We start from the raw sequence: 26354 nt of genomic DNA on the forward strand, positions 1-26354 counted from the left end.
ATGTATATATATATATGTATATATATACATACAAATATATTAATATAATATATCTCTTTGTCCATATTTACTTGATAATTTGGGGGAGAAAAAGGTTTCGCAAGATAGTAGTTAGAAGAGATGGGGAGACGGTTGATTTGGGGATGAATATAGGCAAAATATAGATGAATATAGGCAGTGAGATATATGTTTGAAAATATTATAATTAAACCTGTTTTGTACATTGACTAAAATAAGTAATTTTTTTTAGAAAAAGATTTATTGGGGTGAAGATTCCCTGGGCAACACTTTATGTTGCTGTGCCATGGTGCTAATTATTAACTGATAATAATTATAAATAATAGTTATAATTTATTATAATTATAATAAATATAATCCTCATAGGGGAACTTCCATTTCATTCCTCTTAAGTGGGTATTTCTTTAGTTACCCAAATAAGAAAATTGTTCATAGTTCATTTATCTTTTTTTAAACTTTATTTATTTTAAAGGAGAAAGAGAGAGAATGAATGAATGAATGAAGGGCTTTTTAGCTACTGCAAGTGTTTGTTTATTGCTTTATTTTTCATTTATTCTTTCACGTAGTTTTTTTTTTTTCAAAAATGTCTTTTCTTTGTTATTTGTTTTTTATACGGGGCTTTTTCCTCAAGGGATTCTGGCCACCACCTCTTTTATTCAAGTGGCCTATAAACTGAATCAGGTCTGGAAACTGGTTTATGAATCATGATTCTTTGTTGCTAAATTCAGTGTTGGCTTTCCACTGCTTGTTCTGCAAATTTTCAGCTTACAGGCACTGAGTAAAAATTCAATAGGTTTTCTAGCTACTTCACTTCTGGGCCATCTCATACAATGCTTCAGCTGACAATGATAAAATGGGACCACTCACCCTTTTTGATGCTCTAAAAATATCAGAAACAGTTTTGAATAAATCTTTTTAAGTTTATAAAAAAATTTATTAATTTTCATCAAGCTTTTTGTGGGTTCTCAGTTTGTCAGTAATAATAAAATAGTACCACAGATTTTTTTTTCTTTTAAGAAAATTGATTTAGTACAGAAGAAATGGTTCAATGGTTAGGTGCTTGCCTACAAATCATGATGGCCTGGTTTCAATTCCTGAGCAGCCAGGTAAAGTCTGATATACAAAGTAGCACATATATCTAGAGTTCATTTGCAGTACCAAAGTCCCTGCTATACTCATTCCACCATTCTTCTCTTTCCCTCTCTCTCTGTTTGCGCATGCACGCATGCACACACGCACACCCTGTATTTTTTCTTAGAAAAGTGTTTAAGTGTTATATCAGTGAGCTTTTAATCACTATAGTGACATGCCTGACATAGGTCATTCAAGCAAATGTTTATTTAGTAAAGGATTTAGAGGTTCAAGATAAAGATGAGGTGTCTGTGTTACTTTGGACCTCAGACAAGGGCATCAGATACTATGGACTGGGAGGTCTGTATTCAAAAACTGTTCACATCTTGAGGCAGAAAACACAATGGCAAAGAAACAGAGGCCCTATAGTCCACTATAAGAGGATGCCTCAATAGCCCACATTCTTCCCACTAGGTCTCTCCAGGTTCTGTCACCTCTTGCTTATGCCACAGTGGTTTCCAAGCCTTTTACAAATTGACTTGTGAGACATACTCATCCACACAATAGCAGATATGATCTATGTCAATAACAGACTCCTGGAAAATCTTTGAAGCCCTCTCCACCCCATAGTTTTAAATTTAAAAAAACATGCCATTGTTTGCATTCAAGTAAATGTCTATAATTGACTAAGAAAATTTTGAAACATAGTTTATTTTAGCAAAGATATTATAGAAGTTCTTTCTTCTAATATATATACTTACATAGTATTTTCAAAGACCTGATTAATTTGCTTTAATTTCCTTTAAGTTATACTAGTAAAATTCTGACTTTTATCCCAAGCAAAACCATAGTTACCCTTAAAAAACCCATAGACTGCAATTTGGGAAAAAAAAAAAATCTGCAATGATTACATGCCCAGTCTAAAAACAATAGCAAAACAAGACAAACAAAATAAATAAATAAATAAAGGCATTAACACACTTTCATGCAGCTCTTCAAGTGCAATTTTTATGTTACCCTGGATCAGCATATTCTCTTTATAGCTTCTATTTATCAAGGCAGAGCAAGCTTTCAGTCCCCAGTCCCGACTTCAGGCTTCCTCACGACCATTGCCCACTCCTTTCCCTGTCTGTGGGGTTATCTTCCCTGGCCTCCATTGTTGTAACTCAGCTTTTTGCTTTTAGCCCTTCAATCATCTCAGCTCTGCAATCCTTTGAGAACAGCAGCCATCAATTTCTAAAACAAAAGAATAAGCACTAATGTTTAGACTTCCAAAGGGAATTCATTGAATAATAAAGACCATTTAAAAAATGCCAGAAAGAAATTCATGACTCCAGGGTTCAGAACAGCCAGTTAAGATGGGAGAAGAAGAGCATCATCTAGAGCTGTTGGATAGAAAAAGAAAGAAAAACAACTACTTAATCTATGTTCTCTCTTTCATCTAAAAGCCAGAATATACATACCAGGAGGCATTTAAGTTAAAGAGACCTAGTATTTCAATCAAAGTAAATGTTTTAAGATACTATGAATATGCAATATTTTTTGCAAAAATTCTGCTATGATAATGCAGGGAACACTGTAGAGTCTCTATTAATAAATCTTTTTGAACAAAAAGTTGCTGTTATTACACCATAGTAGAAAAGCACAATAAATAGTTGTATTCTCTAATTGTATCTTTCAAAGTAACCTCTAAATTGCTAAGGACTTAACAGTTTTTCACAATCTACTTTTCTACATCTTTTCTGTAATTCTTTGGCATACTTTGATTTAATATATCTCCCCTTTCATCTCCTCATTAGAACACTAACAGAGAAGGCAGAAAATTATCAGTGTTGTCTGAATCACTGAGAGACCAGGACAGATTCATTCGCAAACTTCAAGCTTCCTGAATCTTCCTGCAAAAAAATTTCTCAAAATTTTATGTTTTCTTAACTTGGAAGGGATAGACTTCTAGTAGGTAGAGGCAGGAGAATCATGAATTCAAGACGTGTGTCAGCTATATAGTGTGGGCTGCATGAGACTGTGAAACCAAAATGATTATATGCATATTTTCTTACTCCATTACCATGTTGACAGTATTTATAAAGCAAAGCATCAGTTTCCATGTGAGGTTTGTAGACAGACATTCAAATATTCATAAAACACCATCTTTGTTGAATACCAGTGTTTGCACTGACTCTATGCATTAAGCCCAGAAGACATCATCTATTTACAGCACAGCCACCACATATACAGCGTCTAACATGTGCACCTCCTCCGGCAGGTGTGCCTCATCTAAAATAATACTTCATTGCAGTCTCAGCAAAATTATTATAAATACAATCTCTTAGCAACCATTTTGTGGATAATGCTTTGATATAGCAAATCAAGGAAAAAAACAGGTTAATTTTATGTCAATCGTGAAACCTGGTGACAGGTGTCACCATATGTTACTACAAGATCTCTTGACTATGGGTCATTGCTTTGAACGGAACTAGCGAAGGCTTACAGTAATGCGACACACTGAAAATTCCCCTGGGTTCTCATGCAAGATCTAATGACAGGTACAAAATTAACTCATGGCATCGTGGTATTTTCCAAACATGACAGTTTACAGATTACTTGCTACTTAGCACAGTGGGGTCATGAGGGAAGAACTGGGGTATGCAGTAAGTATTTCAATGGAATCTCACATAGTTCAAAAGGAGAGTCTTCTTAAACACAATATCTGACAAGTTAAAATCTGAGAAAGCAATGGTCAAATACTGAGACAAGAAGAAAAGTAATTCTTTTTTTGGATGATCTTATAATATTAATTTGCTTCCTGGTCTAATTTCCTTAAAGCAGATGAATAAAGTATTCAGTATTATGTTTTGAAGAGCTATTTATTTCTTCCTTGAAATAGAACAAGAGTTTCAGTCATGAGTTGGGGATGTAGTTAAGCAGCCATGCTTCCTCCCAACACACACACACACACACACACACACACACACACACACACACACACACACAAGAATTCTCATAGAGTCCATGTTTCTGCTTAGCAGGATAATATATGCACGCTCATCTCTAAGTTTTATAGTTACATTAGATACACAGATGTAAAACCTGTAAATTGTAACCCCAAAACTGCTCATTATAGAAAAGAAATATGTAAGAAGAGAAGAACATTTGCATCCCATAATGAATGAATATATTACAGGCTTATTTCACAGTGATTTTTGATTTAGTTATCCTGTCTCAACTCTATGTGTCTTCATAAAGATAATAAAAGGGAACCTAACATAAATAAAAAACAAAATCAGCACAGTTAACATGTAGAAAACAGTTAAATAAAGTGCTTATATATTTTTTTGGTTCCCAATAAACAACAAGCACGAGCTCTGAATTCCACTTTTTTGGTGTGTGTGTGTGTGTGTGTGTGTGTGTGTGTGTGTGTGTTCATGTTTATGAATGCAAATGCACACCTGATGGTCAGGCAACAACTTTTGGGTGTCAGCCCTCATCTTTCTACCTCCTCTCAGGTATAGTATAGTCCCAATTTGTAGGAATCACTTTTGCCAGGCTAACTGGCCTCCAAACTTCTGGCAAAGACTCTTGTTTCCACCTTCTCTTTATCCATAGGGTGTCAAGTAATATAAAGCTTGCCACTAGCAGCTGGCTTTTTTCCCATGAGTACTGGGGTTAAGAATTCCAGTCCTCACACTTGTGTAATGTAAACTTTATCAACTGAGTCATTCTCCTAGTACAAATATAATGTGATAACCTAGAATGAAAGCAATGTGTGGCCCTGAAGGTGAAAAAGTAGTGTGAAAGTAAGCATAGTAGATCAGGGATTCCAAAGACACAAAACACCTGATGTTTTTCTGCCAAGAATAAGACTCGATGATCTAAATTCTAAATCTTAAGTGTATGTACTGATATATAGCATTAGACTCCAATTTTATCATGTGAGTTCTAGTTTCTCAGTCCAGATTCTTTATTTTTACTTATTTATTTGCAAGGATGGAGGGAGAAAGAAAGAAAGAAAGAAAGAAAGAAAGAAAGAAAGAAAGAAAGAAAGAAAGAAGGAAGGAAGGAAGGAAGGAAGGAAGGAAGGAAGGAAGGAAGGAAGGAAGGAAGGAAAGAAAGAAAGAAAGAAAGAAAGAAAGAAAGAAAGAAAGAAAGAAAGAAAGAAAGAAAGAAAGAAAAGAAAAAGAAGAAGAAGAAGAAGAAGAAGAAGAAGAAGAAGAAGAAGAAGAAGAAGAAGAAGAAGAAGAAGAAGAAGAAGAAGAAGAAGAGGAAGAAGAAGAAGGAGGAGACAAAGAGAGAGAGAGAGGGAGGGAGGGAGGGAGAGGAGAAAGAGAGAGAGCACGAAAGTACCAGGGCCTTTTGCTTCTACAAAGGAACTCCAGACACATGCACCACCTTCTGCATTGGCTCAATGTGTGTACTGGGAATGGAATCCAAGCCAGAAGGATTTTCAAGCCAGCCCTGTTAACTGCTCAGTCATTTCTTAACCCTTACTTCTGGTCCTTTATTTTATCTTTTAGGATATAAATTGCTTCCAGAATCTTAAAATGTGGATATTATTTAATTACATGACCTTACCATTTTGAAAATTAATATCCTTTTATTCATAAGCAGATATTCAATCATAAACATCCATATGGATTTTGTGCATTTAATAAATGATATCTTTAAATCCATTACAAATATATAATGCATATCATGTTATACTATAATTACTATTATGAAAACTTCATAATTTAATAATAATTATCTAATGCAGTAACTACTACTGTTATCTTCAGCTTTCAAATAAGATCCCGTGGGTGCTGAGAAGTCATTTCAACCAGCTTTTATAAGGAATATAAAAGAAATGAATGCTGACAGTCTGGCCTATATCTTATGCTCTTAACCACCATGTCAAGAGTCCAGAGTTCATCCCCAGGCCAGCACACCTAACCCTTGCAATCATGAGGTTTTACTTGAGACTTCATTTCTTACTATATCACACGGAAAAAGATGTGGAGTCCCTGGGTTCGGATAATCAAAATGATGCTGCCAACATTATCACACACTGACCTTCCAAGCAGGCCCCCAATTTCCAGAGAAAGTCTTCAAAGCCAGATGATTACAATTCAGTACTGATTTACCCCGAGTCAAGAAGAAAAGATAACTCACACAACAAATTTTACTGTCTATCTACCATGCATACATTTTATATATTTTCTCATTTAATATAATTGTAAGTTATAAGAAATATAAGAAATAAGATATCATGACCATGATCACAACATTTTAATGGTAGGACAATTATAAAATTAATAATGCCAATTAATATATATTTATTTTTAAATAATTTTAAAGAATAGTATAAACAGGTGATTTAGAATAATGTCAACCATTCTTTGATTTCAACCTCTCTCTTCAGTTTTAGAAAAAGGGGTTTTGATAACTAAAATAGATAAAACATAAAGTCTTTAGTGAAGTAGTTGGCATATAATACATATGATTAAGTAAATCTATCCTAAAATACTTGCTTTATACAAGCTTCCTTTCCTGTGGGTTTATCTTTAGACAAGTGCTCTTTCAGGCTAAGAAACATTCTTCTGACTCATAGTAATGGACTTTATTCAATCTCTGCAAAGAGAGAACAATAGCAAGTTTATTAAATTCCCCAATCACAATTCTCATGAATATATAATAAAGCAGAATTCCAGAAAAAGTCAAAACACCTGGTCTCTGTGCCTCCTCCCCTCTGCCAGTGATATCTTGCAAACCATCTGCTAGCTTGCTCTGCACCAAAGTAAAAATACTTATATTAAACATGACACACTTGTATCTTTCCAAATAGTAACTGAAACAATGATTTTTTTATAGGGCTTAGGCAAATCTGGACCCATCCTGGACACTAGCATCCATCAACAGAAGAAATAGCATGGCAGTTAAAAGTACTCATGTATAACTGGTAATTGTTTTGTCCTACAAAGAATTTATATGTTGAAACTGACAATAAAAATATGATTAATAAGTAGGAACTTTCCATCAGCAAGACATTTTAATGTATCAAAACACTTGCAAAAGAGTTTGACATCAGGTTAGATAGTGGCACACAGAGTTATTAAGACCTTGACCTTTCCCATGAAGTAGCTATGTAAATTTGAGCAAGTGTCCATCCCTCACTAAAAAGGGGGTAGTTTCATTATTAAAATGTAGGAAAAATAATACAAGCCCAAAGGCTCTTTGAAAAATTGAGCACCACCCTGGACTACTGAAGATAAAGTGATGGGAAAGATCAGATGGGGATCCATGCTGTGAAGGCACTGCCTAAATGGTTTGGTTTAGAAAAGGAAGTATTGCTTCTTGCACCATAAAAAAATGCAGAGGATGTGCTATATAATGTGATGGGATGATTGGTAAAGGGGAACCAAAATCATAGTAGTACATACAGAAATCAAGGGGCTCGGGAATGCGTTGATAATTTTTCTTGGACATTACCAACATGCATAAAAACATAAAAGATTGGAAGAGAAAATTATGTGTTGATTGAGACAGTCATTCTTCATAATTTATAAGGAATAATTTATCAATTGCATATGGCTTTTATGTTTTTATAAATATTTAAAAATATACTATTTAAATTTTAATTAACATAAACTTTCAAAACCAAGTAAGTCAAAGGCAATGAAAATGTAACAGTTAAAAAAAGAAAGGAAAAAAAAACCTGAACTATGGATGAAGGGATTGGTTAGCAGTTAAAATGCTTGCCTGTGAAGCCTAAGGATGAATGTTTGACTCTCCAGATCCCATGTAAATCAGACACACAAAGTGATGTAAGCATGAAAGGTTGCACATGTGCACAATGTGGTACACACATCTGGGGTTCAACTGTAGTTACTCTAGGCCATGGTGCATCACTTCTCTCCCCCCCCCTCATTCTTTTGCATATACAAAGGGCCAATCTTTTGGGGTTGCCTCAAAAAAAACTGAAGATTTTGTTGTTGTTGTCGCTATTTAAAATGAGACAATGGGGCTGGAGAGATGGTTAGTGGTTAAGCACTTGCCTGTGAAGCCTAAGAACCCCGATTCGAGGCTCGGTTCCCCAGGACCCACATTAGCCAGATGCACAAGGGGGCACATGCATCTGGAGTTCGTTTGTAGTGGCTGGAAGCCCTGGCACTCCCATTCTCAATCTCAATCTCTCTCTCTCTCTCTCTCTTTCTCTGTCACTCTCAAATAAATAAGTAAATAAAAATCAAAAATAAAAATAAAATAAAATGAGACAATATTGCTTATTTCCCTGTCTTTATCTTTTGCACATTGAAAGGCTATTGATTTTTTGTGAGTTGATGTTGTATCCTGCTACTTGGCTAAAAAAACAAAATACCTTGGAATAACATTAACCAAGGACATGAAAGACCTATACTATGAAAACATAAAAACTCTCAAGAAAGAAATTGAGGAGGACTTGAGAAAATGGAAAGACCTCCCATGCTCCTCCCAGATAGGCAGAATTAACATTGTGAAAATGGCAATTTTACCAAGGCAATGTAAAGATTGAATGCAATATCAATAAAATCTCAACATTGTTATCCACAGTGATAGAAAAAAAGGATCTCAAAATTCATATGGAATGGCAGAAGGCCTCAGGTATCCAAGCATATCCTCAGCAAAAGAAAGACCTCTGGAGGCATCACTGTACCTGATCTAAAGATATATTACAAAGCCATAGTAATAAAAGCTACATGGTATTGGAATAAAAACAGGACTATAGACCAGTGGAATAGAATAAAGAACCCAGACTTTGGTTCAAGTAACTATAGCTACTTGATATTGACAAAGGCCCTAACAATGTAGGCTGGTTAATAAAAAAATAAAAATAAATAAAACAGCATCTTCAACAAATGGTAAAACCTTCATCAGGTCCATAGAGGGAACACCTGAATCACAGGGCCCTGGAGAGGGTATGATGAAGACTACCCATAATCTTCCTCTGTTTCTATTTCTCTCCCTCACTCTCTTCCTCTTCTCTCCCTTCTCTTTATCTCTTTTATATTACCTATCTTTTTCTTTCTCTTTTTCCTTAGTGAAGGCTTATAACTCAGAGCACCAGCATATGGTTAGTATCCACAATGAGCTGTTAATAAGAGAGACCTACAAGGTTTCCAAAAAGAAGACAGATTTATATCAGAGTACTTGATGACCCACCAAAGGTTAGTGGTAAGACCCTAGTGCAGAAGACACCATATGTTCTTTATATGAAACACAGAAAGACCTGGCTAAGAATCTGGAAGAGAGTCGGTCCCCAGATAGTTAGCTCATATTGTTCCAGAAGGTGCTACATGAATGAGTGGGGAAAAATGACCAACATCTGTCCAAGCAACCCTTGGTCTAAGCTACTCAGCAGCAAACAACTTGACGTGATGCTCACACAAGTGTAATAGTGTCAAACTGCTCAGTGGAACAGAACCCATAGTTGGTTCTGGAAAACAAGTCAGAAACTTGCCCCCCCAAATGAGCCTGCTCTCTGTTATCAAGCTCCCACAAATCATGGGCTAGAAGAGGGTCTACACCGATTAAATTATCACTAAAATAATAATGGTTTCCCATTTATCTGGTGCTGTATTCACTCTCCATTGGTGAATTTTTTTCTCTTTTTCAGATGGATGCAGATGCTGTGGAGAGAATCAGCCCATCACACCTGAACAGAGCCCAAGCAGAAACCAGGAATAATTGGAAAAATGAGCAATAGTGTTGCCTTCTTGGTGAACCAGGTACCAGCAGTAGGGTGAAGGAGATAGACACAGAGAACACTCAACTTCTACAAAACCAGATATCCAGAGACCCAGAGGCTCCCAAGACCTCATCACTGAAGTAGACCTAAAATGAACACAGCATGGCTCAGGGAAATTTGAGGAAGAGGGGGCCAGAGAGATTGTTAGAACCACATTTTGGGACATTATGCACAGAGACATTGCCTCTTACCCATAACTGATGGGTAAACCCACAATGCATGACCCACATTCCCCAATGAAGAGGGTCCCTGATGAGGGAGGAGGACAAGGAGGAGGCTAATGATGGTACTAACATGGTTGTATATATACTGTGTATATAACTAATAAAAAATTGTATCTGAAAAAACTGAAGTAAACAATAAAGAGAGAAGAAAATTACAACATCTGGGCTTGTAATATTATGTGCTAATGACCTTGAATGATAAAATCATTCCTTATTTAATCTGAATACTTTGCTTATATCAAGATAGGTATAGTATAGTCATACAAAGGTATACAAAGCGCTCTATTTAGCTCAATAGATTTTAATGTTCTAATTTCAGTATGAATTCTTTTAAGTAAATACATCAAAATGAACTAGTTGCTAAAATCTGAGCAGAGAAAGCGAGAGAGAGAAGTTTTAGTAACCAAAACTTACACAAATCATGCTTCCTCAATCCACACTTCATAGTCTATCCATAGAAAGGAAGTTATCACTAAGCTGAGATATGAGAATATATAGACATTCTCAGGAAATGATCAATGAAATTGAGATATGGGAAGATACAGAGAATCACAGGAAGTGATCACTGAGCTGAATTGTGGGAAGATGTACAGAGTCTCAGGAAGTGATCACTAAACTGAGACTTGGGAAAATGCAGAAGGTGTGGGGTAGCGATCACTGAACTGAGATGTGTGAAGATGTAGAGTCTCAGGAGGTGATCACTGAGCTTATATAAGGGAATATGTAGAGGTTGTTTAGGCAGAAAACATAATGTAGTGGGTACAATGACAGAACCTCTGTTTTCAAAGAGACAAGAAGACTGTAAATAGAACAATGTTAGGGAAGGAGATTAGTGAAGTGAAGGAGATTTTTGTCATAATTTAGTCAACAAGTTTTGGGGTCCACTTCCCTGAGACTTTCTGCACTGCTTAAGGATCTTTACCAAAAGAAAAATGGGTGGTCATTTCATTTTAATCTAAAGGATGGTATAATCATATATGAACTTCAGAAAGAATTCTCTGGGTAGTGTGTAGGACACTGAGACTGGAAGAGTTAGGGAACACAACAAGTAAAGGAAATAAATTCAATGAACACATACCACTGTTCTATATCCAATAATTAAAGAAAACACAGTGACTTGAAAGTAAGAAGCATTTATATGAAATATTGTTATTGCTTGACTGTATAGTATTGTCCACAGGCTCCTGTGTTTGAATTCCTATTCCTCAGATGTGGTGCTGTCTTATGAGGATGTGGAACATTTGAGACTGTTGCCTGTCCAGCAGAAGAGGGTCACTGGGTAAAGAAAGCCTGGATGCTTATATCCACTTATAGACCAAGTTTAAACTCTCCACTTCCTCATTAGCCAAAACAATGTGACGAGACATTTCATACTTCCAACAGCATGGACTGAGTTTCAACTGTGATCATGTCCTCCCCATCACGATGGACTGATCCCCTGAAACCATGAGACATAATAAGGGCTTCCTCATTTAAGTTGCTTCTGTCATATATGTGACCACAGCAAAATAATAATATCATTATTAACTAATGTAGAGATTGCTTATCTTCTGAGGATGTTATTGTATTAGGAAACATGACTGATATCAGCATTAACATTTTATTTTATACTTCAACAGAGAAAGAGGATTGAAAAAAGAAGGATGTGAATATATTAACTTTTGCTTTGGCAAATACTGATGAACTGCAATGACAAAATTATAGAAACATTTAGGAACATGGTCTTGAATAAAGTTAAAAGAGAAAACACAATGAAGAGAAGTATTAAGCTTGGGAATGATTCTTATGCCCACAGAACAAAAAGCTTAAGCAATTGGAGGAAAAATAAAAATAATAGCTAATCTGAGACATATTGATCCAGGTACCTAGATAAGGAGTTTTCTCTTGGCCCAGGTTGGATAAATTGCTTTCAAAGAATAAAATAATGTGGTCAGAGGAAGGGCTGACTCATTGTGCTTATGAAAATTATACTGATCAATTTCTGGGTATTCCATACTTTATGATGGCAATGAGACTGAGGAATCACACCTAGCTTCACGTAGTACTTAATTTAGTCCTGCTTCTCCTTGTTCTTGAAGCACTGCCATTTTCCTACAATTCCTAGGGTTTCCAGGTGTTCTTTCTTTCACCTGGACAGCACTGTCACAGATATTCTCAGAGCTACATTTAATGCTTATGCATGGTCTAATGACATCACTTCAGAAAGCCTTTTCCTTGGCCACCAATTATTAACTAATCCATACATTCTTTTCTTCTTTATTTACTAAGAAACATTTCTACTTGATGGTTTCTTGTCTCTTCTTTGATTTGGTTATTTATTCAGTTGATTAGTCTGAAAACTCCATGTGATAGTAAAATTCTCTTTTCAACTTTGTCAAAATAGGAATAAAGAGATTTTTCCAAGACTGGAGAGATTGCTTAGTGGTTAAGGCTTTTGCCTGCAAAGCCAATGGATCCTGGTTCAATTCCTCAGGACCCATGTAAGCCAGATGCACAAGTGGGTGCACGCATCTGGAGTTCCTTTGCAGTGGCTGGAGGCCCTGGCATACCTGTTCTCCCCCTGCCCCCTCTCTCCCTCTTTCTTTCTCTCAAAAATATATTAATAAAATATATTATCAAAAGAGATTATTTCCAGGAAGGGGTAATTAAAGGAGGATGTACTTTTTGAGTGATGCATTATATTTTATATAATGAAGTTCTTAGAGAAAATAGCCATTTTTGCCTGGGTGCCCATGCTAGTCACAAGTGCATGCTTTTGATCTGGTTATTCTCACTATTCAGTCATACCTGCATCTACACTGTTTGTACAATTTTTTATGGACACTGGAACCAAGTTTCATCAGTCTTCCAACACAAATGAAAACCAGTAGCTCTCCAAGAATAATCAAGCCCTTCAGTGTCAGATTGGGACTGTTTGGGAAACTAGCCTTGTATATTAAGGAAGGATTCCTCAACACTCAAGCCAGCAGACAGCTATTATTGGACCTCCTGTAAGCTAATCCAATAAATTCTGTGCATACTATGAACTCATTAGATCAATTCTGTTGCTTTAAAGAACCCTGACAAATACATTCCATAAAGGAAATATTGTCCATTTTCACTCCTATATCCTCCAGGCCAGATTCCTAATAATTAAGAGTTTCAAGCATATTGGAGGTCATTGAGATTGAATGAGTGAAAGGATAAATGTAGTTTTGAGTACCTGTCCTCCAGACATCTTTACAATCATCACTAGAATTTATGCTATAATATGTATGGATGATTAGTCTAAACTTAATGAATATAAACTATTCCCTGATGTTAAAACTACTTTTCCACGATGGAAATAGCTTGATAGCATTTCGTTGCCATAGGCTTCTTGCCTTTGAAAATTGTCTCAGATAATGCATCGACTTGCTACATAAATGCCTCAGGCAACATTCTTGGTTGAATTCATTTTTTTTTGTTGTTGTTGTTTTCATAGAACTAAAATATAGTATATTATAAGGGAGTATGCATTCTTGAACAAGTTCTGAGATTGAAAGATGAGAAGTGAAATTTAAAAAGACTTTAAATATACAAATTAGATACCTATCTATTGCCAAATCTAAAACTTGAAAGAATACCAAAATGTATGTGCAAACCCAGCAATGGACAGAACAAAACTAGGGATAAAAATGAAAATAAAATTAAAAAAAAACACTAACTACAAAATTGTCTGTAACTACACTCAAGAGTTCAAATATGACAATAGTCATTGAAACTATGACAAACGAGACAGTGGTAAGATTAGGGCAACTGATCTGACAAAAGAAAACCCTGAGAAGTTTAGAATTAAAAGTATCATAACTGCTCCCATATTTTTGGCATTTCTATATGTGCCCTACAAACGCCATGGTTTCAATGACAGTAACAGCAGTAAAATAAAGCATAAAATAATAAAAATGTAGAATCCAGGGATGGTTTATGCTCACAGTATTATTGATATATTTATGTGTGGGAATGGAATAATTTCAATTGTTGAAATCCTGTTGCATTGCAGAAACTGACTATATGGCTCCAAATAGAAATGTCACAAAACATGATCTCCACTTAACAGGAAAGATGACTTTTCATGAGAGTGCTTCAAACTTGGCTAATACATTACATACAAGATCCGGCCCACAATCTAACCCACGTTTGTCAAACTTTGGTTTTCCTTTTTGCAGCTTCTTTGAATCTATTTGTTAGATAACCACATTACACATTTCCTGATTTCTGAAGCTTAGTATGAAAATTATCAGCATTCCCAGCTGTGCCTCCCTGGCTTCCCATTTATGACAGCTCAAAATTACCAACTGCTGGCAGCTTTCCTCCAACTTCACAAATGAGGACCCAGTACTCAAATCCTCTTCACTTTATCTTGTGAGAATCTTTGTACATATATGTTAACCATCAGAACATTCCTAATAGAATCATTTGGTTGTCAGTTTTCTATTTGAGTTTAGGAATGTGAATCTTTCAAGCTAATAGTAATAGCTATGCATCTTATATTAGTGAGAAAAGATAAGAATTACTATTCATTCACTATTGCTTACCTCATTTAAATCCACAGCATAACAAGTCAGCTACTTATATTGTCATATTTAAAGAGAGAATTAAAGATCAGTGAGGTGAAGTGACTTTTCCAAATTCAAACAGGCAGCAATTTGCAGCCAGAGATATCCCTTTCTTTTCCCCTTACCCAAACCAGTTTTTAGAAAATGCAACTTTGGTAAAAGAAAAAAAAATATATATATTATTATATTTATTTTTATAATATATTATATATATGTATGTTATATTGGTTGGACTGGGGAAATAGTTCTATGACTTTGTAGTGTGGTATTTTAAAACATTTCCATAAAATCACTGACAACTTCCTACTAAGAGAAGGTTTACATTCCTCTTGACAATACAGGGTGGTGTTGCTGATGCACTTGAAATCAATATTTCAGGGTGAAATCAAGTCAATATGCCTCTTTCCCCTTGGTTCCCCTAGAGTGCTGGCTTAAAGTCTTCCCCACATAGTTCTGCATAAAGATTGACTCTGTTGGGACACCACCATAGAGAGATAACAGGTACATGCTATGGAAGACTGATCAGCTTAGATTCCAGCTAAGGGCGAGGACCAACTGCCTCTCAGCCCTGTGAAGCGGCATTGAACTTTCAGCCCAGTTGAACCTTTAAATACTACAGTTTCATCCTTCATGCAGACTGAAAGTGCATTAGAAGCTCTAAGTACAAAGTTGTTCCTGAATTCTTGACTCACAAGCCAGCAGGAGGGTCAGGGTTTTTCCTGTATTTTCCCTTCTACCTTCTCTACCTGTGACTGTCTAGAAATAATTATTGTATACAGGGTTCAAAATTCTTGTAAACAGTAACACGGGAAGCTTCATAAAATTCACTAACACTACAGTAAGGGTTTTAACAAAGATTCTTACCTCACCTCCTCTTTTTCTCAAATGTAACTTCCCATGCTATTCTTCCAAGTTCTCCTTTCTCAACCCTCTACAGTTCTTGTCCCCCATCCCATAAGATTCAAGTCTTCCTCCATCACTAAAGCTCCGTCTGATGTGAAGCCCACCACGCTGCTGATGCTGCATCACTTTTTTTTTTTTCTGTGTGTGTGTGGGGGGGGGTGGCCTGAATCTATGGCTACAAAGAAGTGAAAGTATTTATTTCCTTGAAAAGATCTTGGGATTATCACAACTACTTATACCCCAGTTCGTGTATTGAACTAATTCCAGAAGAGGTCCCAAGTATTTCCACCTGCAGCCCAACTTCCGCACCCAACAGGGTCTTGCTGTGGTGGTCACTGCACTATATCATTACTCCATTAGTTGAAATAAATTCCAGGGAGACACCTCACTCCCTGATACTTAATATGCAGTCTGTGTGATCCACAAAACATTCACACATCCCTGTTGCCCCTCCCTCCCCAAAGAGTGAAGCTTTCCATATCCCACCCTATCCCTCAGCCCTTCAGTTTCTACTGTCTAACAAATGCTAGTGCAGAAACAGAAGCCCATTATTAATTCAGATATCCAAAAGATGCATGTAATCCAAATTTCTCAGTTTATTAGCAATCTTTAAAATAGTTAAGTGCCACCATAACCACTTCCCTTTGAGAAACAAAAAGCATTGAAACAGAGTCCCTCTTACTATAAATGATGTATACTCCATAGCCTTTCAAATTGCCATCCTTCCACTCCCTACCTCTTTGGACTCACGTGTGCAAGATTGGTGGCTAGAACAATGTCTGAGGAAATTGGTATTCTTCTTTCAACTCTTAAAAAAAAACCCAAAGGAAAGATTATGACCTTATTTATTTATTTTTGCCTTCTTTAGTAAGTATCTGAGCCCAGGAAGACTAAATTAAACTCACACTATGACTACCATCTGAATTAGTTCTTTGTCTTTATGTGCTATGTTCTGGAATGTTGGAAGAGGTGAAGAATGATTATTTCCTAAACTTAACTAACTCTCAGCAAGCTACCCAAAGACTTGAAGGAAAATCTGGAAAATTCCAAAGATATATATTTGTTTTCTCTTTGCCAATAAGATCACTAGATATAAAGTTACCTCAAAGTGCTTTAGTATTATATTAAGTTTTACTATGTATATGATTATATATATATGTGTGTGTGATATATATAATAATCTTTAAGTAAAGAGGTAACCTATATTAAAAGTTACATATATGTTTATACATATATATATATAAAGTAGTATATACTGTCAACACAAGTTAGCCATCATATATCTTCATAATCCTCCATCATTTTTTGTCATAATCTATCTTCCCTATATTGCTAATACTTTTAGAAACTTTATAACATTCTTTTTCTTGCAGTTTAATATAAATGAATATAAGTATAATATAAATCTGTAGTCATTTTCATGCAAAAGATTGTATCTACTGAACATGTGTTGATATAAAAAACATGTTTAGAGTAAAAATAAACAAAAATATAATATTGACAACAAATATGAATTGAATAAAACACAAACTGTGACAGAAAACCACAGCTACATTTTTTTTTTTTTATGGGAAAGTCACACTATTTAGAATTGACATCCACAGAAGGGCAGATTAGTTTAAACTGACAATGTTGATGGAAATGCAAATTCAAAATAATTGTTTTGTTTTCTCCTTAAAAAAAAAAATCAGTTTAAAAGCCCGGTGTAGTGGTACATGCCTTTAATCCCAGCACTCGAAAGGCAGAAGTTGGAGTATTGCTGAGAGTTAGAGGCCACCCTGAGACTACATACTGAATTCCAAGTCAGCCTGGACCACAGTGGGACCCTACCTCAAAAATCCAAAATAAATAAATAAATAAAATAAATAAATAATCAGTTTAAGTTTTTTACTATTTATTGGAAATGGTTCAAATTATACACACACACACACACACACACACACACACACACACACACACACACACACATATATATATATATATATATATATATATATATATATATATATATATACACACACACACATATATAACTTTTTTAGGGGGTAAGGTTGCACTCTAGTCCAGGCTGAACTGGAATTCACTATATAGTCTCTGGGTGGCCTTGAAATCATGGCGAGCCTCCTACCTCTGCCTCCCAAGTGCTGGGATTAAAGGCATGGGTCCCCACGCCAGGCTAATGAATCTATTTTCTTAAGTGGAGTCCTCTTATATCTTAGAGAGGGGATTCATTATCAAAGTTTTATAACAGTTACTATTTTTTAAAATGTTATGTAAAATAATGGAGAAAATCAATGAGAAAGTGACTTTGCCTATGAGATACACACTAGGGGTCAATTTTTATTATTGAAGCCAGTGAAGGGCTGGCAAAGGGCTTAGCTGTTAAGGAGCTTGCATGCAAAGCTAAAGGACCCAGTTTCAATTCCCCAGGACCCACGAAAGCCAGATGCACAAAGTGGTGCATGCATCTGGGGCCCTGGCATTCCCATTCTCTCTCTTTCTCCCCATTTGTGCTGCTTTCTGTCTCTTGTTCAAATAAATAAAATAAAATAAAATAAAATTAAAAGTCAGTGAAGAAGAGATAAAACAGATGAGGTGATGTTAGATTTTGAAATAAAGAAGATTTAACAACTCATGTTTTTTACTTTAATTGTCAACTTACACAAATTGATCAAAAGGTGACATACTGTTGAAAGAATAGCAATGAGAAAATTACCAAAGCTACAATTTCTAAGGAAGTGAATGAAATATTAAGAAGGGAAATCTGAACATAAAAGAGAAGAAAGTGTATAATTCCAATTCTCTCCTTAGGCCCACAGCACCTCATGGTGGTTAAATAGGATCTTATGCAAAGGAAGTTGTAATGAAGGCAAGAAACAAATCTATATTGCACAAAGAAGAGAAGCACAAAGAAGGGCAGGTATAATACTCCTTACTCTCCTGCCCCCATCATGGAGTGTGATATCACGAGGAGCAAATTTACAAACCTTTAGATTGCAGAGGGTTATAATTCACTGTGGTTTTTCTTAAGGCTCAGAAAGAAAGGTTTTTTACAGCTGTCATGATTCCTGACCAGGAAGCAATGACTGGAAAGGAATGTTTATGCAGTGCTGTGGATGTCTCCTTCCCTAAGCACTCTAGTCTGTGTCGCAAACTATCCATTGTGACAGGAGTTAGAAGGTCTTTCTTTTTAAGAATGACGTATTTCTCTAGCCACCCCAAGACTATTTTACTAAGTCAGAATGACTTATATTAAAAAGATGAAGGATCATACATTCAGATTTAGATTATGAAAACTGACCTCTAGCTTTTCAAATATCACCAAATTCATAGTATCTCCAAGATAAGAAGGGAGAAGTCATTAAGATTCTCCAATCCCAGTGTTTAAAATACAGTAGGTTCACAGTTTATGAGTGAATTAATGCTTTAGACCAGAGACATATATGTTTAATACTCCTGCTTTTTCTTAAGCAAGACAATCCCCAAAAATTATCATGATTTTTCCCATTAAGTATGACTTCCGAAACTACTTCTAACTGTGCTGTTTATGAGAAAAAAAAATGACACAGCTTTATTACTGCAGAATTCTTTGTTGAACTGAATGTAAAATAGAAGATTTACAATTTCATCTTTAAAATTGTATCATAATCTATGAATGTAGGCTTGTTCGAAAAGAAGAAACTATTTATTTTCCCTATTCATTTCACAATAGATATAGTGTGATTTGAATAGAACATATAAAGAAAACCTCATTCCAGTTATTTAACCACTAATTTGTTATCAGAACAGTAATTTTTGAATGGCCCAGACAGAGCACAGTGTCCAACAGAGGAAAAAAACAGTAGACTAGCAAGCATTCCTGTACCTGCATTGTGATCAAAGGATGGTGCATTCAGTCAGGACTCTCCACCTTAGATAGTGAGAACACTGGAAAAGAAACCCAGGGGAGGTCACTCTTTACAATCAGTACCTACACTTTACTGTCATCGTGCACAGGACGTGGATAGATCTAAAACACAGAGTTCACAGGAGTGCTTGTGGCTAAGAATAGTGCAGAAATTTTGGTACAGCTAAAATCATTATTTTTTTGAGACAGGATCTCATGTATCTCAAGCTAGCTTTGAACTTCCTATGCATTAGTGGGTGACCTTGAACTTCTGATCATCTTGCCTCTTCCTCCTGAGTGAAAGAATTACAGAGATGTACTAACACTTAGTTTTATGTAATTCTGATGATCAAACACAGGACCTCTACGAACTAGTTCTAAAATGGAAAAGCTCTCTTCAGCTCTTCTGTGTGTTAATTAGATTGTTCTTTTCAGATTTGCTGTTTTTAGACAAATAAATTAGGTATTTAGTACTATAACCGAACACCTAATTTAAGAAATGGAAGCACCATTTTCAAACCCTGAGCCACAGGCCCTTCCCCAAATCATTCTTTTATTTATTTATTTTTATTTTTTATTTTGTTCATTATTTATTTATTTATTTGAAAGTGACAGAGAAAGAGGGAGAGAAAGAGACAGATAGAGCGGGAATGGGCGCGCCAGTGCTTCCAGCTACTGCAAACGAACTCCAGACGTGTGCGCCCCCTTGTGCATCTGGCTAACGTGGGTCCTGGGAAAACGAGCCTCGAACCGGGGTCCTTAGGCTTCACAGGCAAGCGCTTAACCTCTAAGCCATCTCTCCAGCCCCCCCAAATCATTCTTATTTTAAAAATTATTTATTTATTTACAAGTAGAGAGAGATAGAAGAGACACAGAGAAAACAGGTGCAGCAGGGCCTCTAGCCACAGCAAATGGACTCCATACGCATGTGTTACTTTGTGCATCTGGCTCCACGTGGGCACTAGAGAATCAAAGTTGGGTCATTAGGCTTTGCAGACAAGCACCAGAAAAGCTGAGTCATTTCTCTAGCCCCCAAATCATTCTTGAACGTGCACTGAGGCAACAAAGTGGAAAATATCCCTTATGTTCCAAAATCTGTAAAGATCTAGCTGTGAAATAATAAAACAAAACAACCAATACCTTTATAAATCAAGATACATCATGACTTTGGTCATTGAGAAGAGGGACTTGATAAGTCAACTATGTGAATAAGTTATAGCTACGCATACAGGGAGCGCATGGATGATGTGATGCAATGAGAGGTGCAGTGATGACAAGAAACCTCATAAGGTGAGCTATGCAGCACATACCATCATTACAAAATTTCCACCAACAAGTGAACTTTTCCTTTTTTTAACATTATGAGACCTTAAGAAAAAGAAACAAAATGACAAGCAGGAAATATGTTATATGAGCACAATGAAATAGAGAATTTAGTCATCATGCTAGCACTGAGAATTTTTCAGGGAAGTCCTAAAAAACAGCACATTGACTTCTTTTGTTTGTTTGTATCCATGAAAAATTTCAAGAGCCATACCTTTTTTATTTTTATTTTTTTTGTTTATTTTTACTTATTTGAGAGCGACAGAGAGAGAGAGAGAGAGAGAGAGAGAGAGAGAGAAAGAGGCAGATAGAGAGAGAGAATGGGCATGCCAGGGCCTCCAGCCACTGCAAACCGAACTCCAGATGCGTGCGCCCCCTTGTGCATCTGGTTAACGTGGGTCCTGGAGAATCGAGCCTCGAACCAGGGTACTCAGTCTTCACAGGCAAGTGCTTAACCACTAAGCCATCTCTCCAGCCCAAGAGCTGTACCTTTCTAAAGCACCAATAACACCCTAGGGACAGGATGGAATTAGCTCTTTTGGGTGGCCACAAGTCCACTTCACAAACACCAACAGTCTTGAAGAGGCTCAATGAGGCTGCTTTTCTAAGTAGGAGTTTAGTGCTAGGGTGCCTGGATTGTAGCTGGATGCAACTTATTTAGAAGAGAGATATTTAAAGGAATCTGATCTCCAAATCACCCTCACTTTGCACAGCGTCTCTACTAATCTTCATATTTCAAATTCACTGAGAATTCTGTAGGGATGGACTATCTTTTAAGAAAAAGAAGGCCAAGAAAGGACCACCGATAGCAGCTTTATATGACATTATTGAGAGAATGAGAACTCCAGAAAATCTGCACTATCATAGACATTCTTGCAGGTGTGTCTTATTTAGCTTGCAGGAACTTCTTTATGGCTTGAATTCGTCTCTGTTTGTTATACATTTGCAGTTAAGTTACAACATTAAAATTTTAATTTTTATGTGTGTGTATGCGTATTTTCTCTCATATCTTCAGGTACACATACGTAGTGGGTGTGTGTGTGTGTGTTGACCAGAAAATCACCTCAAGTGTTGTTTCACAAGTACTGCCCATCTTTTGTGAGACACTGTATTTCATTGGTCTGGAGTTTGGCCACCAGACTACATTGGATGGCAAATGACTGCCAAATACTTTCCTGCACCTGTTTCCTCAGGTGCTTGGATCACAGCTACATACTATCATTCCTGGCTTACTTTCCCAAGTATTCTAGGCACCAAACTCAGGTCCCCATGTTTGCATGGTAATCACTTTTGCTGACTGAGTTATTTATTCAGCCTTAAAACTCTGATTTCTTTACTTGAAAATTCAGCAAGTTAGACAAAAGTAGTCAGATGTAGCAAGCTTTCAGAATTGAGCCCAAACTAAGTTATTAAGCTCAATAAATTATTATACATGTTTCATTTTCTATTAAAATATTGAATGCTGAGGTATAATGCAGCTTTATTTGTAGTTCAATTTTTACCTTTCTAACCATAAATCATTTCTTCTGATACATTCTCAATAGCCCCATTTAGAGCTGTGGAAAATGTTTAAATCCTATGCTAGTCTTTGTGCTTCAAATATGAAAAATAAATTATAAATTAAAAAAAGCTAAACAGGTTTTAAGGCTGGAGTGCTTTTCATAATTATTTAGATCTAGTATATTGTACATTAAAAATTTTATCTAAACATATTTACTAATTTTTGACATAGATAGTGAATATGAGATTAAAAATGAAATTAGATCCTAAACCACAGGCCAGTGCTTAATTTTAGTAGCAACCTGGACTTTTAATTCCACAATATTTCAAGAAGAAAAGTGCCATTTTCTGAGTTTCAGAAAATTTTTGTTCCTTTCTCTTGTCTCTGGTCTCACTTCTCTCTCTCCTTTTTTTTTTTTCCTTTCTTCCTTCTTCTCTTTCCTTCACTCTCCTTCCCTTTCCCTTTCCTTTGGTTTAAAAATTGACATTATAGTTTCTATGGTGATGCAATACTAAATAAATAAACAGCATAATAAACAGACCATGAGCTAGCTGCATTGAGTAATTTTGCTTATGACTCTCTGATGACACTTGCGTTGTGCAATAATGAGTCTTCCTTTCTTGCGAGATTCAAAGCTGAAACCATGGGTGTATCTCTTCTCCATCTTTGCAAACAGGGAGTAACAAAGCATTACAGACTCAAGTATCTTAGCCTCTTGTTCAGATAATTCTCATTTATCTTGAATAAAACAATTGAGTGAAATGAATTTAATAAACAATGAATGTAGCAGACAGAGGGCTCTTAAACTATATATAAAAAAGGCTAATTTATGACAATCTGGTGGTCACAGAGCTGCTGACGCCTTGTGGAAAAGTCTGAGAAAAATAATTACATTTAAAAACTATTCTGGCTTCTCTAATTGTATTTCTTTCTTATTGGTTTTCTCTTTTATTTTATTAGTAATGAAGTTTCTAAGGAAATAAGCTTCTCCTTTTAAGGAAACCCTTCCTTCCACTTTAACTTCAGAGATCTACTGTTAAAATCAGTTATACAAACTATACCCAGCTGCGTCAAAGAAGAAACTTTGTTGAATGGCTTATGTGGGTCTGGTTTGGTAAGTCATAGTAGGTTGCATTCATCTACCATGTATATAAGTGCTCTCTGTTATACAAATCTGGCACTGTGTTTTAGTCCCAAGGAGTGAATGTTCAAACTAAGGCAGCAAAATCATGGTGGTGGTGGTGGTGCTGGTGGTTGTGCTTGTACTGAAATATTAGTAAACAATTAAAGGAAGAGCTCTTATCAATATGTGCAAGTAGACATCAAAAAACAATTGGTATGTTGGTATGGTCAGCCTTCCTTACCTTAAAAATGACACTGAGATAAACAACTTTCAAGTATAAATAGAATATTTGAGCTCACAAGCGTAGAGGTTTCCAGTCCATGGCAGGTTGGCTCCATTGTCTTGTCCTTGCACTGAAATGTAGCGCGGCAGAAAGTGTGGCATAGGAGCTGCTTATCTCATGTTCGGGACGAGAAAGAAAAAAAAAAAAAAAAAAAAAACAAAGAAAGGTGGGGTCCCTTCCCAGCCTTCCAAGACTATAAATTCACTGACCTGTAGACCTCCCCACCCACTTCCTAAAGACTCCATAACTCCCAACACTTTCACTGTGTGGTGCAAGCATTTACACAATGACACGTGAAGTACATTCAATGTTCAAAGTAAAGTGGATGGCAATACAAATGTCTTCAAAGTTCCTACGAATGGTTGCATCGAAGGACCCTTGGTCTCATAGACTAAGAGAACCTATGGCATAGGAGTCACAATTCTGTGGTCCATTGTGGTATCTCATAAACAATGTTCCTTTTTATTCCCACAGGCTCTCAAAACAGAAGTCATGGGGCTGCTGCTAGGCAGACAGCCATACAGAAAGAAGAAAATGTTTCCAGCTCATGAAACTGTATTTTAGAAGGATCCTTCCTGAACCAGGTCTGCTCCTCTCTCTGCCAGACTGGCCCCTCCTAGAACCTCTTGTCATTTCCCATGTAGCCACAGAGATATGTGCACTCAGCTACTAGCATGCTGCCTCTTTCAGAAGAATCCAACCTGGTTCCCTTCAGACTCTGACTTCTTCAAAATGAGAAAATAAAATAATAAACAAATTCAATGTTTCACTACTCATTAAAGCAAAACCTTTATGATTTTTGAGATGTATGTATTACTCAGATTTATTTTAAATTGATTTCCTTTCCTATTTAAGATAAAGTACTTTAAAAAAAATGAATCCTCTCAATACTATAAATGCAAAATCAGCCTGCTTCACATAAAAATACAGACGTCAAACCAAAGCAATTAAGTTCCAATGTAGAATTTGTGGCCGGTTAAATTTCTGATTTAAAGACCTGTTTTCTCTCATTAAAAAGAGATTGTAGCAAGTGTTTGCAAATTCTTGGTAGTTCAAAATCAGCTTTGACATTATCTGAGATACTAAAATAAACTTTAAAAAATGAATTAAAATGAAAATAGTTTGCTTTATTTTCTCTATTATTTAACTCTAGTTAATTTTATTTTATCTATGACTGAGTTTTTTCCTGAATAAAGCTATTTTATTAGTTGAAAATAGGAAAGAACTGGCAATAATTACTAACCTTGAAGATAAATAGGTACTCAAAATTTGGTTTTTTTTTTAGTTTTAAACATGTAAATATATAAATCTGTCTATCTATCTATAGATACATATATATTTACATATATGTGTGTGTTAAAAAACAACTAACTGAAAAATGCCAGACGCCATGGAACATACATGCATAGTGATTATGTGTTCATGCATACAAGTTTGTGTAGGTGTGATGCACATGTGTATTCAGGCTCACATGCACATTTGTGTGCATGACTGCCAGAAGACATCATTAGAGGAAATCACTCAGGCACTGTCTGATATTCAGAGACAGAGCTTCTCATTGGCCTGGAATGTTCCATGTTCGCTAGACTGCCTGGCCTCTGCTGCTCCACTAAAGGGACTGCACATGCATGTTGCCATGCCCAGCCTTTCCACAGGGGTTCTTGAGTCAGACTCAGGTCCTCTTGTTTACAAGACAAAATAAGATGGTGTAGTTCAAATCATTTGGTTCCTCAGTCATGAAAAAAATTATGTTGAGCAACTTGTCCCTACAAAACACTGTTCTTGGTTCTAGTGATCCAACATTGGAAAGACAGGTAAGTTCCTCCCCTCATTCCCATAATGAAGAATGTAATGGAAGCATTACAGACCAGCATTACTCAGTGCATTTCCCCAAGACAAATGAATTGTCAACATGACTGGCATTTTGAGCAGGATGATTAGTTTCCATCGTGAACTGCCTGATGGACTGTATGATGCTTAGCATCATGTCTAACCTTGATTGATTTTGTATGTTCAAATCTCCATCATTATTTGTGACCACCAGAAATGTTGCCAAATATTATCAAAATGGTCCTTGACCAAAACTCATTTCTGGTTGTAAACCCACACTATCAGACATTTTTGTCTGAGCTGAAGTCAGGTCCTGGAGGGCACGAATCTAGGGGTGCGGCAGTCAGGTTCGCATTGCGGGCAGAGATCACCTGAACAAGAGCAGCTTTGGGGGGAAAAAAGAGTTTATTTTGGTTTACAGACTCGAGGGTAAGCTCCATTATGGCAGGGGAAAATGATGGCATGAGCAGAGGGTGGCCAGCACTCCCTGGACAACATAAGGTGGACAAAAGGAACAGGAGAGTGTCAAACAGTGGTATAATACCCATAAGCCCAACCCTCAACAATGCATTGCCTCCAGGAGGCCTTAATTCCCAAATCTCCATCAGTTGGGAACCTAGCATTCCAAACACCTAAGTTTATGTGGGACACCTCAATCAAACCACCACATTCCGCCCCTGACCCCCATAAACTAATAACTGTACATGATGCAAAATGCAGTTCATTCATCCAACTTTAGAAGTCTTCATCATTTTTATCACTCCTGATGATGTTCAAACATCTCCTTAATCCAAAGTCTTTTAATTGAGCCATAATACCAAAAAAAAAAAAAAAAAACCACCCAAAAAACAAAAAAC

General features: G+C 36.2%; 1 protein-coding gene across 12 annotated transcripts in view; it reads right to left on the reverse strand.

Annotated features, from left to right (window-relative positions):
* Chl1 (cell adhesion molecule L1 like) overlaps positions 1-26354 on the reverse strand; it is a 224358-nt gene that overhangs the window by 126221 nt on the left and 71783 nt on the right. For 5 of the 12 annotated variants that reach the window (XM_045133852.1, XM_045133859.1, XM_045133857.1 and 2 more), the window contains exon 3: positions 19417-19478. The exons of the other annotated variants lie outside the window; for them this stretch is intronic. The gene's annotated coding sequence lies outside the window, so the exon portion shown is untranslated. The remainder of the gene's footprint in view (positions 1-19416; positions 19479-26354) is intronic. 12 annotated transcript variants of the gene reach the window in all.

This window comes from Jaculus jaculus, chromosome 14 (genome assembly GCF_020740685.1).
Source record: "Jaculus jaculus isolate mJacJac1 chromosome 14, mJacJac1.mat.Y.cur, whole genome shotgun sequence".
NCBI classification, from domain to species: domain Eukaryota; kingdom Metazoa; phylum Chordata; class Mammalia; order Rodentia; family Dipodidae; genus Jaculus; species Jaculus jaculus.